The sequence below is a fragment of the Camelus bactrianus genome, chromosome 9, assembly GCF_048773025.1.
Source record: "Camelus bactrianus isolate YW-2024 breed Bactrian camel chromosome 9, ASM4877302v1, whole genome shotgun sequence".
NCBI classification, from domain to species: domain Eukaryota; kingdom Metazoa; phylum Chordata; class Mammalia; order Artiodactyla; family Camelidae; genus Camelus; species Camelus bactrianus.
In genome coordinates this window covers 55,344,465-55,356,536 of record NC_133547.1, presented here as the reverse complement: position 1 = coordinate 55,356,536, position 12,072 = coordinate 55,344,465, and the positions used below count along the sequence as shown (strand labels likewise).

At 49.7% G+C, this 12,072-nt stretch overlaps 1 protein-coding gene across 4 annotated transcripts in view; it reads right to left on the bottom strand.

Annotated features, from left to right (window-relative positions):
* LOC105079804 (uncharacterized) overlaps window positions 1-12,072 on the bottom strand; it is a 429,087-nt gene that overhangs the window by 7,140 nt on the left and 409,875 nt on the right. For 3 of the 4 annotated variants that reach the window (XR_012509222.1, XR_012509216.1, XR_012509217.1), the window contains 4 exons: window positions 2,325-2,475; window positions 1,864-2,031; window positions 772-834; window positions 169-382 (listed from right to left, as the gene is read on the bottom strand). The gene's annotated coding sequence lies outside the window, so the exon portion shown is untranslated. Of the gene's footprint in view, window positions 1-168; window positions 383-771; window positions 835-1,863; window positions 2,032-2,324; window positions 2,476-4,220; window positions 5,575-12,072 lie in introns of those variants that run through there. The other variant, XR_012509218.1, reaches the window with a different exon arrangement.

Here is a 12,072-nt window from a genome sequence, read left to right as displayed (position 1 = left end):
CGACTAAGTTACGTTTTCGGTTTATCTGGTGTCACTGGGTCCTAGAGGGATAATAAAGAGGTGTCTCTGTGGTCACAGGAGGCACCCAGGGGGGTGCCAAAGAGCAGACTGTATTCAGCTAGAGGCTAATTATAGCTGAAGGAGGAGTGTCAAGGGACCGGACCTTACCCAGGAGATGATGAACTGCCGGGCGTACTGGCTGTTGGAGTAAATCCTCTCCCACAACAAAGGGATGAAGCTCAGTGGGTTGAACCGTTGCTCTCTGTCTCGACATCCTGTGGGTCAAAGGCACATGAGCTGCTTGGGGCCAGGGGCCGTCGGGGAAGATGGCAGAGCCTGAGCCAGGCAGGAGAGGCCCCCAGAGCATCCATGCTCTCACAGCCTGAAGGACAAGCAAAAAGGATGGATTAAAAGCAGGAAACAAGGTCAAAAGAACAAATCAAAAGGCAAGACCCTACCTACATCTCTGTGGTCTGGATTGAACGCTCTGCTGAGCTTAGCATGAATGGCCCGTTTCATTCCCCCTGCTGGCTGCAGGGTGGGGCTAGCACGAGGGGACTTTAGGGGTGATAGAACAGTCCTGCATTTTGATCCTTCTGGTGACATAACTCTATACACTTGGCACAGAATGTACACTGTTTCATTTACTGTATGTAAATGAAAAACATTTTTTAAATTAGGCAGAGTGTGCCAGTGATAGAATTTATAAGCTGTACAGACAGATGAAGGAAAGAGATTCTAAAAATAAAAGCGGAGACCAAGTACAAATACCTTTAAGAGGCGGTCCAGGAGCTCAGATCCGCTTTTCACATTGGGGTCTGGGTCAGCAGCCAACTACGAGAGACACAGAGGTGGAGAGAGGGTCACAGTCAGTATGTAAGACAAGGAATCCACTGAAATCCCACCGCCAAGGCCTTGGTGTGGCTGGAACGTCGCAGGGCACCTCTTTCGGTGCACCGGGAAGAAAGTACGGGAGGCGGGGAGGCAAAATGGAACCTGGCAAAGGCGCCAAGATGCAGTGGACCCCTGATGTGGTCAGGTACTTCTGGACGGGACCCACTGCCACCGGTCAGGTGGTTGCTTCCCGGTGGGCTCCCTCAAGGGTTTTCAACCTAACAAGGCTGGGTCCCCTCTCCACTCCCGGAGAGGACGGAGCAGCTGTGAGGTGGATCCTCTAGAAACAACTGGGGTGTCAGCAGGGCAGTAGAGCTTCAGGGAGGGAACCCCAAGAAGCTGAGGGTGAAGCTGAGGCTATTAGGGACCCCGAAGCCTTTCTAATAGAGCTTTTCCTAGAGCCTGTGCTCTCCTCACAGGGGAAATGCAGTCTGCACTATGCATTCACCATCTTCACCTTCGATAAGGGAAGTTAGTGCTTTTGTTTTCTTTCTTCCTTTCTTTTTCGTTTTTGTGGGGGGAGGTAATTAGCTTTATTCGTTTATAATGGCGGTACTGGGGATTGAACCCAGAACCTCATGCATGCTAAGCACCCCACTCTACCACTGAGCTGTACCCTCCCCCAATAGCGCTTTTCTTTTCCTTAAAAAAAATTTTTTTTTTTTACTTAAAGTATAGTCAGTTACAATGTTTCAGTTTCTGGTGTGCAGCATCCACAGTGCTTTTCAAATGATTGGTTTCTGACTCTCATGGTGGACTGATGCTTTCATAAAATGAAATGCAATAAAAAATAAGCTAACACAGATATGGGGGGAAAAACAAACATAAACACAAGCCCATTTAAAACATGTATCATTAGATTCAACAGACAATAAGCCTCCCTGGCAGCAGGTGCTGATCTGCTCCGCTTGCCTCTGGGAGAAAGGTGGGTGGGACGAACTCAGCCCATCTAGAGGGAGAAGCGGTCACCTTGCTCAGCCCATCAAAGAGCACGTTGAAGTGGGGCAGCACGGCGCCGCGGGCCACCTTGACGATGTTGTAGAGGGCCTCGCAGGCGTAGTAGCGCAGCCTGCTGTCAGCGTCATTGAAGCAGGTCAGCACCGGCTAGATCAGCTCCTTCAGGTAGAGCCCCGAGTCCTGCAATGGAACAGGAGGAGAAGCAGCTCAGACTGGATCAGGCCCCAGGCCCCAGCCCCCAGCTCCCACGGAGATGCTCAGGCCTCTGTGTGAGGGCAGGGCTAAAAGACCCTCCGCAAGTCAGCCTCCCGGCATAGGGGCCGTGCCCGAGAACCAGGCGGCAAGGCCAGAGAGCCAGCCTTGCTGGCCTAAGGTGTGGAGAGGATGGCGAAAAATGACAGGTCTGTAAAACCCTGCTGGGTCAGAGTCAAGGCCATGGCTGGTGTGTCTGTTCCTCCAGGAGAAAGGCCCACCTTGCCCAGTGCGATGGAGCAGGCGGCCAGGCCGATGAGGCCCCCTTTCCTGCTGTGGGGGTGCTGAGACAGGGCAAACTCCTGAGACAGGGTCTGGATCACATGTTTGATTTGCACGGTGTTGTTCTGGGCCACGAACTCCTGGACCAGCCTGGAGAGAGAGAAGAGAGGAGCTCAGGACCAGCAGAAGCAGGCTGCTCCTGTGGGTGCAAGCTTGAGGGCCAAGGCTGAGGGAGAGAGATGGCCTGTTACGAAGATGAATCGAGAGTCTCGGGGCAGGCCTTCCCCAGTTCTGCTGCTGACTGGGAGGCGCTAGGGGGGTGATGGTTGTTTCCCTTCTTTGGGCCTCCGTTTCCCTTGTCTACAATAGAACGAGGAACAGTGGAATCTGAAAGATTCTAGAATCTGAGAGAGTGCAAGTGAATGTCTTGCTGAAGACTAAAAGGTGCAGTGTTCCATCTCTTTCATTCAGCACTTGCTTAGCCCTCGATTCACGCACCCAAAAGGTTCTCTGTGTCTGACATTATTTCCGGGAACAGTGGTGAACTAGGCCTGGGTCGATAGGCAAGATGCACACACAAGTCCAGGTTGCAACACAGCACAAGCGACGCCGCAGAGGCAAGTGTCTCGGGGCTGACTGGGAGGTGCCGTGTGAGTCAGATCGTAGAATCATTAACAAGCGTTTTCCCGGAAAACAGAGAAGGCGGGGGAATCTCAGAACAGGGAGCAACATGGCTAAAGGCACGGGTCCGTGAAGGGACCTGATGTATTCAGGGGAGGGCGTCAGGAGTTTCGTGCATGGAAGGTGTGGCTGGAGACAAGGGGAGAGGGGAGGTGAGCCAGAGAAGGGTTTCCAGCAGTAGGGGTGACACGCTCAGGTCTGTGCTTTGACTTGGTGCCTCTGATGGGAGCCTGGAGAGGCTGCGCTGGGGGAGGCGGGCTAGTTGGACAGAAGGAAACTGCAGTATTCCCATGAGAGAACACCGCAGCTACAGGGTCAGGAAGGGGGCCTCAAATATGACAGAGGCGGTGGGAAGGAGACACAGAAATGGACACAGAAAAGCATGAGGAGGCCATGTAATATGGGAAGATGGCAGGAAGACAGAGCGTGCCTCTCCCACCTCTCCCGCCAGTTATCGAACCCGGCAGGACCTCCTGAATGCTAGGCCTACACTCTACCACTGAGCTATTGCCTCTCTCTAGCTACCTGTTTCCCCACACTTACCTTTATCTCCCCAACTCAGGGAGTCAGCTGGGTTCTTAGTTCCTCAACCTGTGTTGTAGCCTGGAAACTAGTTGTTTCAGCTGGGCAAGTTACATCTGATCTCTATCATTCCATCTCAGCTGGAAGGAGAAATCAAATTCCTTCCTCCCTTCCTCCCTCCCCCCACCCCCTTCTTTCCTTCCTGTCAGAACAGCCATCATTCAAAAGTCCACAAACGATAAATGCTGTGGGGAAAATGGTCTGAATATAGTTTGGTGCAGCCATTATGGAAAACAGTATGGACATTCCTCAAAAGACTTAGAACAGACTTACCATATGATCCAGCAATCCCACTCCTGGGCATATATCCAGAGGGAACCTTAATTCAAAAAGACACCTGCACCCAATGTTCACAGCAGCACTATTTACAGTAGCCAAGACATGGAAACAGCCTAAGTGTCCATCAATAGATGACTGGATAAAGAAGTTGTAGTATATGTGTATAATGGAATATTACTCAGCCATAAAAAGAATAAAATGATGCCATTTGCAGCAACATGGATGGACCTGGAGAATGTCATTCTAAGTGAAGCAAGCCAGAAAGAAACAGAAAAATACCATATGGTATCACTCATATGTGGAACCAAAAAGAAAAAAAGAACTTATTTACAAAACGGAAACAGACTCACAGACATAGGAAAACTCATGGTTCTCGGGGGTGGGGAAGGGAATGGGAAGGAATAAATTGGGAGTTCAAGATCTACAGATGTTGACTAATATATACAAAATAGATGGACAACAAGTTTATACTGTACAGCACAGAGAACTGTATTCAGTATCTTGTAGTAACTTATGGTGAAAAAGAATATGAAAACAAACATATGTATGTTCATGTATGACTAAAGCATTGTGCTGAACACCAGAATTGACACAACATTGTAAACTGGCTATACTTCAATAAATATATATATATATACACACACACACACACACAAGATATCTATTGTGTGTATATATATATACGAAAAACAAATATATATACACAAAAAAATATATATTTACAAGAAACGTACTAAATGTTAACAGTGGCTGTCCCCAGGTGGTGATTTTCTCTAACATTTCTTTTATATTATGTATTATCCATGCATCATAATTTATAATTAAGGAAAAGTAACTGAATTTTATTTTTACTGAGTTTTTTTCACCCAAGTAAAAAGTTTATTTTTCACCTGCTTTCCTCTTAGGGATTGAGCCCAGGGCCTCCTGAATGCTAGGCCGGCACTCTACCACTGAGCTATTTCCTCTCTCTAGCTACCTTGATTTCCACACACTCACCTTTATCTCCCCAACTCAGGGAGCAGGCTGGGTTCCTTGTTTCTCAAACTGGTCAGAAGGGTCCCAGGATGGCAGGAACACCCATTCCCCAAGAGGCACAATCCCCAAAGGGGCCAACTCCAAGCTCTTGGCCCTCCTCTCAGCTTCACAAAGTGCCACATCCATGACCTTGTCCCTAATTGGACAGACAGGCCAGAATCATCTTCCACCCAAGGAGTCCCACACGGGACCCTAGGCCTCTGGTACACGGCCCGGGGACAACCACAGTCCACACGAGGACCAAGGAGCTGACCCCTTCCTAAACACACACTCTAAATATTTCAGGGGTCAGTTATTCCTCACAACAACCTTCTCTGGCTGTTACTAACTCATCTTCCAGATCTGAAACAGCCACAGGGGAACCCAGTGCCTTTTCTCAAGGCTACAGAGCAGCTGAACCTTGACACCTGCAAAGCCCATCCCTCTCAGCTGCATGCCAGTTCCTCCTCCCATCTTTTTACGCCGAGTCAGCTGCAAAGGGCACACACCCAATCACAGAGGGTACTTCCCTTCTGCAGAGCTCAGGCCCCGACAGGAATGCAGCTTTCTCCACGCATCGTCCCCACTGTCTAGCGTTCACACATCTCTGAAGCGTTCCTCCCCGACACACAGGGTGTACAGATGAGGGGCATCCTTGAGATGTTGCAGTGAAGGTCTAGCGCTGGTCTTCTACTGCAAAGGCAGGAAATGAGTAACCATTTGCTGAGCATTTAGGACACACCAAGTAGGGTGCTGGGTGCTGTACACGTGCTACCTCATTTCATCCTGAAAATGAGCCATGCATGGAGCTAGGTTCTATAATACCTATTTTACAAATGAGGGGAACTGAGGCTCAGAGATGTTAAGAAACATGCACAAGGTCACATGACTTACAGATGGTAGGTGCAGAAATCAAACCTAGGTTTTCCTGACACTGGGTCTGATAGCCACCATGTTGTCCTGTCCTCCGCTGCAAACACCATAGCTCCTGTCTGTGGGTGCCTCCTGGGTGCCAGGCACTTCACATGCATGATGTCGTTTATCCCAACCCCATTTCATTTGAGGGATGTCCAGTGGTCCGGCCAGCATGTGGCAGAGGTTGCAGGCACTGCACACACATTCCTAGGTCTTCAGAGGAGTGAGCTTCCCTTGGAAGGTGGGACTAGTCATTTCGGTGGCTTTGCATTGTTTTTAGAGAATTAAATAATAAGAGAACACATGTAATGTGTTCTGCCTGCCTGTGCTCGTGAAACAGAACAAAATCAGAAACAGAGACACAGACTGATCTCATACACACTATACAAGATCATGTCTTTTCACTAACTGTTGACTGAGAACCTGCTTTGCTCCTGGCTCAAGAAGGATAGAAAGATAAACCCAGAGTTGCGTTTATTCCTGTGCTGGAAAACTCTGAGCCTGGACGTTAGGCTGCCTTTTCCTTCCTGGTGAGTCCAATGGTCCATCCCAGTTTTCTAGGTAACGTGCTGTATTCAGGAGACACATCCGGGCAGTGACTTCCCAAAGAGAATCTGGGTGAACGTCTCCTCCATCTACTTTGCTGAGTATTTAAGTAATTTGGTTTCCACCTGCTCACTAGTCTCCAATACCTGAACAGGAAAAGCAGAACATCTGACTCTGAGGAACGGCTTCTGAGGAGGCCTAAGACTTGGTTAAGTAACAAAGTATACTGAGCACCTGCTGGACATAATCAGTGGAAAAACTGTAAAGGAGAAAGGAGTCAGAGACAGCAGGAGACATGTTTGGACCTCAGGTGACAATCACTGGGACCACTTAATGAGTGCTTCCCTCACACTGCCACCAAACCTACAGGTGCTCTTAGTTTTTAAAAATTGAGATATAATTCACATGCCATAAATTCACTCTTTAAATGTGTACAATTCGTGTGTTCACAAAGCTGTGTAACTGTCACCACAATCAATTTCAGGACTTTTTATCACCCCCAGAAGAAACCCTGTGCCCATCTGCAGTCACCCCCCATGTCCCCTCACCCCCAGGCAAGCACTGATCTACTATCTGTCTCTAAGGATCTGTGTAGCCTAGGTATTTCACTCGAATGAAATCATACACTTCATGGCCTTTTGTGACTGGCTTCTTTCACTTAGCATACTATTTTCAAGGCACATTTTTTTCTTTTCCTTTTAAGATGAGATACCTGAGGCACACAGAGGTTAAGCTCCAGGTCACAAACTCAAACGCTTACAGGGGCCAGGCAGGCGACACAAGTGAGAACAAGGGAGGTAAGAGGGGTTGTGGCGAACCTGCCAACACAGGAGGCAAACTGGGGAGCCATGTCCTGGTCAGGGGAGGAGGGTGGACCCCCAGGTCCCCTGATGTGCTGTGTGGGAACGTGGGCCCCACAGAGACACATCTTCTATTCCTTAAGAGGAGCCAGAAATCCTGTGAAATTTCTCAATATACCCTGAGATCTGGGCCAAACTAGACAGGTCTGCTGGCAGGACACAGCCCCTGGCTGCCGGACTGTGACACCTGATGAAGCAACTTGCTGAGGTCCCACTGCTAATAGAGTAGTGCTGGGTGGAATTCTGACCCACACTCCAAAGACTTCCTTAAGCCACTTGGTAATAAAGAGTGTCTCCTTCCAGAGGTGGCAGGCTCCAAGGAGGTAGGTCAAACTCAGCAGTTCAACCATGATCCGATCACAGAGCCCTAGGTACCCCTCCCCACCCACCTTCCTGGCAGGCAGGGATGGGTCATTCAGGAGCCCTAATCCCAGAGTCCCCCCTTGGGCCTCGGGGTTCTCAGGGAGTGTGGCCTGGGCACCTACATTTGCTGGCTTTGGGAACTCAAAGATCAGGAAAACCAGAGACTTGGTTGTGAGCCCATCCTGGTTACCGTGAAGCCTTAGCTTAAGCCAATAAAACCACAGACTTGAAGCCCCATCTATACATCAGCTCTAGGTCTCCTCCTCAGTGCAACAATACTCATCATTACATTTTGCTGGCACTGATGAGAGCCAGCAGTGAGAAAAGAGAGCACTCACGAGAGCACTGATTGATGAGTGAAGCAGCTAGGTGGTTCTGGACATACTGGAAGTTGGAGCTGATGGGAGGATCCTCTTAGCAAAATCCAAACCCTGAATTGAGGAGGAAACTGAAACCCAAAGCAGTTAAGGCAGTGCTCTCAATCGGGGGCAATCCTGTGCCCCCAGGGACATTCGGCAATGTCTGGAGACATTTTTGGTTGTACAACTGATGGAGTGCTCCTGGTATCTAGTGGGTAGAGACCAGGGATGCTGCTAAAAATCCTGTAATGCGTGAGGCAGCCCATCACAACCAAGAATTATCTGCCCCAAAATGTCAGTAGTGCTGAGGTTAAGAAACCCTGAGTTCAGGACTTTGCCGGAGGTCAAAGAACTGGTGACATCGCACAGACTAGATTAGAGCACTCTGCAGTGATGGAAATGTTCTAAAATGTGCACTGTCCATTATGGTAGCCAACAGTCACATGTGGCTACTGAACATACGGGTGGTACAGCTCAGGAACTGGATTTAAAATTTTTATTTCTCTTTCATAATTTAAATGTAAATAGCCACAGGTGGTCAGTGGCTACCCTACTGGACAGGGCAGAACTACAATCCATATTTACTCACGCCCAGACTGCTATCAGTTCTATCAGTTTCACTACCTGATTCTTTCTACCCCTCTGAAATCACCCACCCACCTGACTTTATCACAAAGATATGACTGGAAAAAATGCAAATGCGAAATTACAGCAGAAAATTCTTAATAAAATGTTCCCAGTGAAACACCTTGTTTTGTACATTGGGAAATAAAGCAAAATGTCAGCTCACGGTTATATATACAATAGTCCTCCATTCTCTGCAGTTTCAGTAACCAGTGGTCCACTGTCGGTCTGAAAATATTATATGGAAAATTCCAGAAATAAACAATTTGTAAGTTTAAACCATGTGCCATTTGAGTGGTGAGATGAAATCTCGCGCTGTCCCACCGGGACGCAAATCATCCCTTCCTCCAGCATATCCATGCTGTATACGCTACTGCCCCACTTAGTAACTGTCTGGGTTATCAGATCGGCGGTCTGGTATCCCAGGGCTTGTGCTCAAGTAACCCTTGTTTTACTTAATAACCACCCTGAAGTGCAAGAGTAGTGATGCTGGCCATTCGGTTATTCTCTTACTGTGCCTAATTTATAAATTCATCACAGGTATGTAGGTATAGGGAAAAAAACATAGTATACGTAGGGTTGGGTACGATCCAAGGTTTCTGGCACCCCCCGGGTGTCTTGGAGTATCCCCCACAGATAACCAGGTACTACTGTACATGTAATAAGACTGCAGAAACAGGTCAAATTCCTTCCACTTCCACTTGCAGAGAAGGGTGATATGACAGAGATAAAACAAACAGCCCTCCCAGCCTTGAGAGCTTGAGGTTCTGAACCTGGTTTCTCCACTTGGTCAACTAACTGTCCCTTTCCCTTCTCAGAAGCTGGGTAAGAAATGAGGCAGGTCGACATCACTACCAAAGTCTCACGGTTCCCACCTCCCTCCCGTTACAGAGGCTACACGGAGGACGCACCATGTGCCAGGCCCTGTGCTAAACACCACGCATACATTATGTGCCTTCATTCTCAGGGCCGCCCTGAGGCCAGGGGCCTCTGCGGCTCTGCGCTGCCGCTGGCGCCGGCTCATGGACCACGCACGCCTTTCCGGCCGCCTGTCTGGCTCTCCCGCTGCGCCCTGCCTCAGAACGCTGGGCGGGGGCTTTATTCCCGCAGATCTGCCCCCGGCGGCCCAAAGGCTCGGGAGTCCTCAGGCTCGCATCCTGCATGGGCAGAGCTTAATGGACAGCCGCCAGATTACTGGTTACTCGGGTCAGGTGACTGCGCGGCAGCCTCCGCCTTCCGCCTGGAGGACCCGCCTCTAGCCCCGGGCGCCCCGGCTCACAGGCCCCTGGAGTGTTGGCCACGCCCCCCACAAGGCTCCGCCTTCTCCCCTCGCGCCCCCGCCGTCAGCTGCCAACCGTCCAGAGTCTGGTTCCACCTGCGCTTTATGGGGCGTGTCGCCTATGCACTCAACCACCCGCACGTGTTAGGCTTGGTCCACGGTGGGTTTCTGTAGACGCTGGTGAGAACGAAGGGGATTTTGCAGCCTGATTCGCTTAGCATTATTTCAATACTTAACTAAATCCACTAATCCCTTCATGACTTAGACACCAATTTCCCATATGCCCGTGTTTCCCAAATTGGAGTAACAGAATCTTAATTTTCACCACTTATACTATTATTTTAAGAATCTTAATTTTCACCATTCACTTATACTATTATTTTAAAAATATTTTCTCAAACTAACACAATAAATCCTCAATTCCTACTTAGTTATGCCCTAAAATCATGGGTTTGGGTAGCAATTTATTTTTCTAAAACACATAAATTGCAGTTAAAAATGGAGCTATCTGGGGGGGGGAGGGTATAGCTCAGAGGCAGAGCACATGCTTAGCATGGTTGAGATCATGAGTTCATTCCCCAGTACCACCACTTATAAATCAATCAATCAATCAATCAATCAAAATATCCCCCTCCCCTGCAAAAAAAAATTTTTTTTTTTTTTCAAATGGAGCTATCTGCCTACCACCTAAAATCTCATGTACCAACAGTGGCTGTCACCCCACCATTTTGGACTCAGGATCTGTTAACCGTGCTCCAATACCTTGGAGGGCTGGGTTACAGACAGCAGAAACCCCAACTGTACTGAATGCAGGCCTCCAGATTGATCCACTATAAAACAGCCCTTTCAGATGCTTTGGGGAGTTGCACTAAATGGTGAAGAAAAACAAGTTATGTGATAAAATTTTACAAATCAATTTATGGATACAGTGTGGCTAAAGATGCATCAACAGAGGTGGCCAAGATGGTGGAGTAGAAGGATGCTCATAGCTCACCCTCTCCCACAAATACACCAAAACTCATATCCAAGGACCCACCCAGCCAACCAGAGCACCTGCGGAACTCCAACAGAATATCGCCCTCTTCAAAAGAAAAAGACGCCATGAAAAAGCAAAACAGTGCAGGACCGGTCCCGCGGGGAGGGAGCGGCAAAGGAGGACTAGAGCTCGTTTGCTGGGTCTCCCCTCTCCAACGGAGAGGCCAGGGGGATGGAGGGGGAGCCTCCGAGGCTGAGATCTGCACGGAGCACCCCTTGACCAACAGAACTAAGTTAAACAGGCACAAAGGGTCCCTGTGACACCCAGCCAGAGACACTAGCCGGTAGCTGGGGGCCGGGACAGGCCGCCTGAGCTGGGTGGAGGACTAGGGCAGCGGCACTGAGGCAGCCCCGGGGGAGTGCAGGGGACTGTGCATCGTGGCTGGGAGGGGATACAGAGCAGAACAACCTGGATCACCCATAAATTACGAAAAAAAAAAAAAAAAGCAAAGCAACACAGCTCATGTGTCCTGGGGGGAGGGTTGTTGTAGCCTTTTTCTCCTCAGACCTGTGGTGCCATTATTGGTGCTTCTCGGGAGAAGAGAGGCGGGGTGCAGCCACAGCCGCCATCTCCTCCTGTGCACAGCACCCAGGCAGGGGCGGGGCTGAGACCTGAATCCACACCCAGGGGATCCCCTACCTCCTAGGCAGGACTGAGCTCTGTTCACAGCCCAAGGCAGATAGGATCTTTCTGCCCTGGATCCTCAGAGAACTTGTGCCTTCAAAACAAACAAGGACCTGAGTTTTAGCACTTGGGAAGGGGCAAGGAGGTTCCACGGTCTTCTCTGAGCCCGCCTATGGAACGTTGACCCGGGGCAGAGTGGGCAGCTGCACATAGCAGCGGAGCGACCAGCGTTGGGAGAGGGTGGGCGGCCACCTGCCTTCCTGACAGGAAAGCAGCACCCGACCACGGTGCTGCGAGTGGGCGCGATACACCCGCCTGCCTTGCCCGAGCACAGCATCTGACTGCAGCATTGAGAAGGGGAGTGACCCACCCGCCCATGGGGTAAGAGCTCAGCACCTGACCCAGTATTGGGAGGGGGCGCGATCTGCTTGCCAACAGGCACTGGGAACAGCACAGATGAGGGCTCCAATGGAGGGCCCCTGGAAACAGAAAGCTGAGTTCGCGAAACAGGGTGAAGACAGACTTCTCGATAAAACTGTTAAGAGTGCATGCACAGTCTCCAGGAGAACACATCCCTTTTTGTTT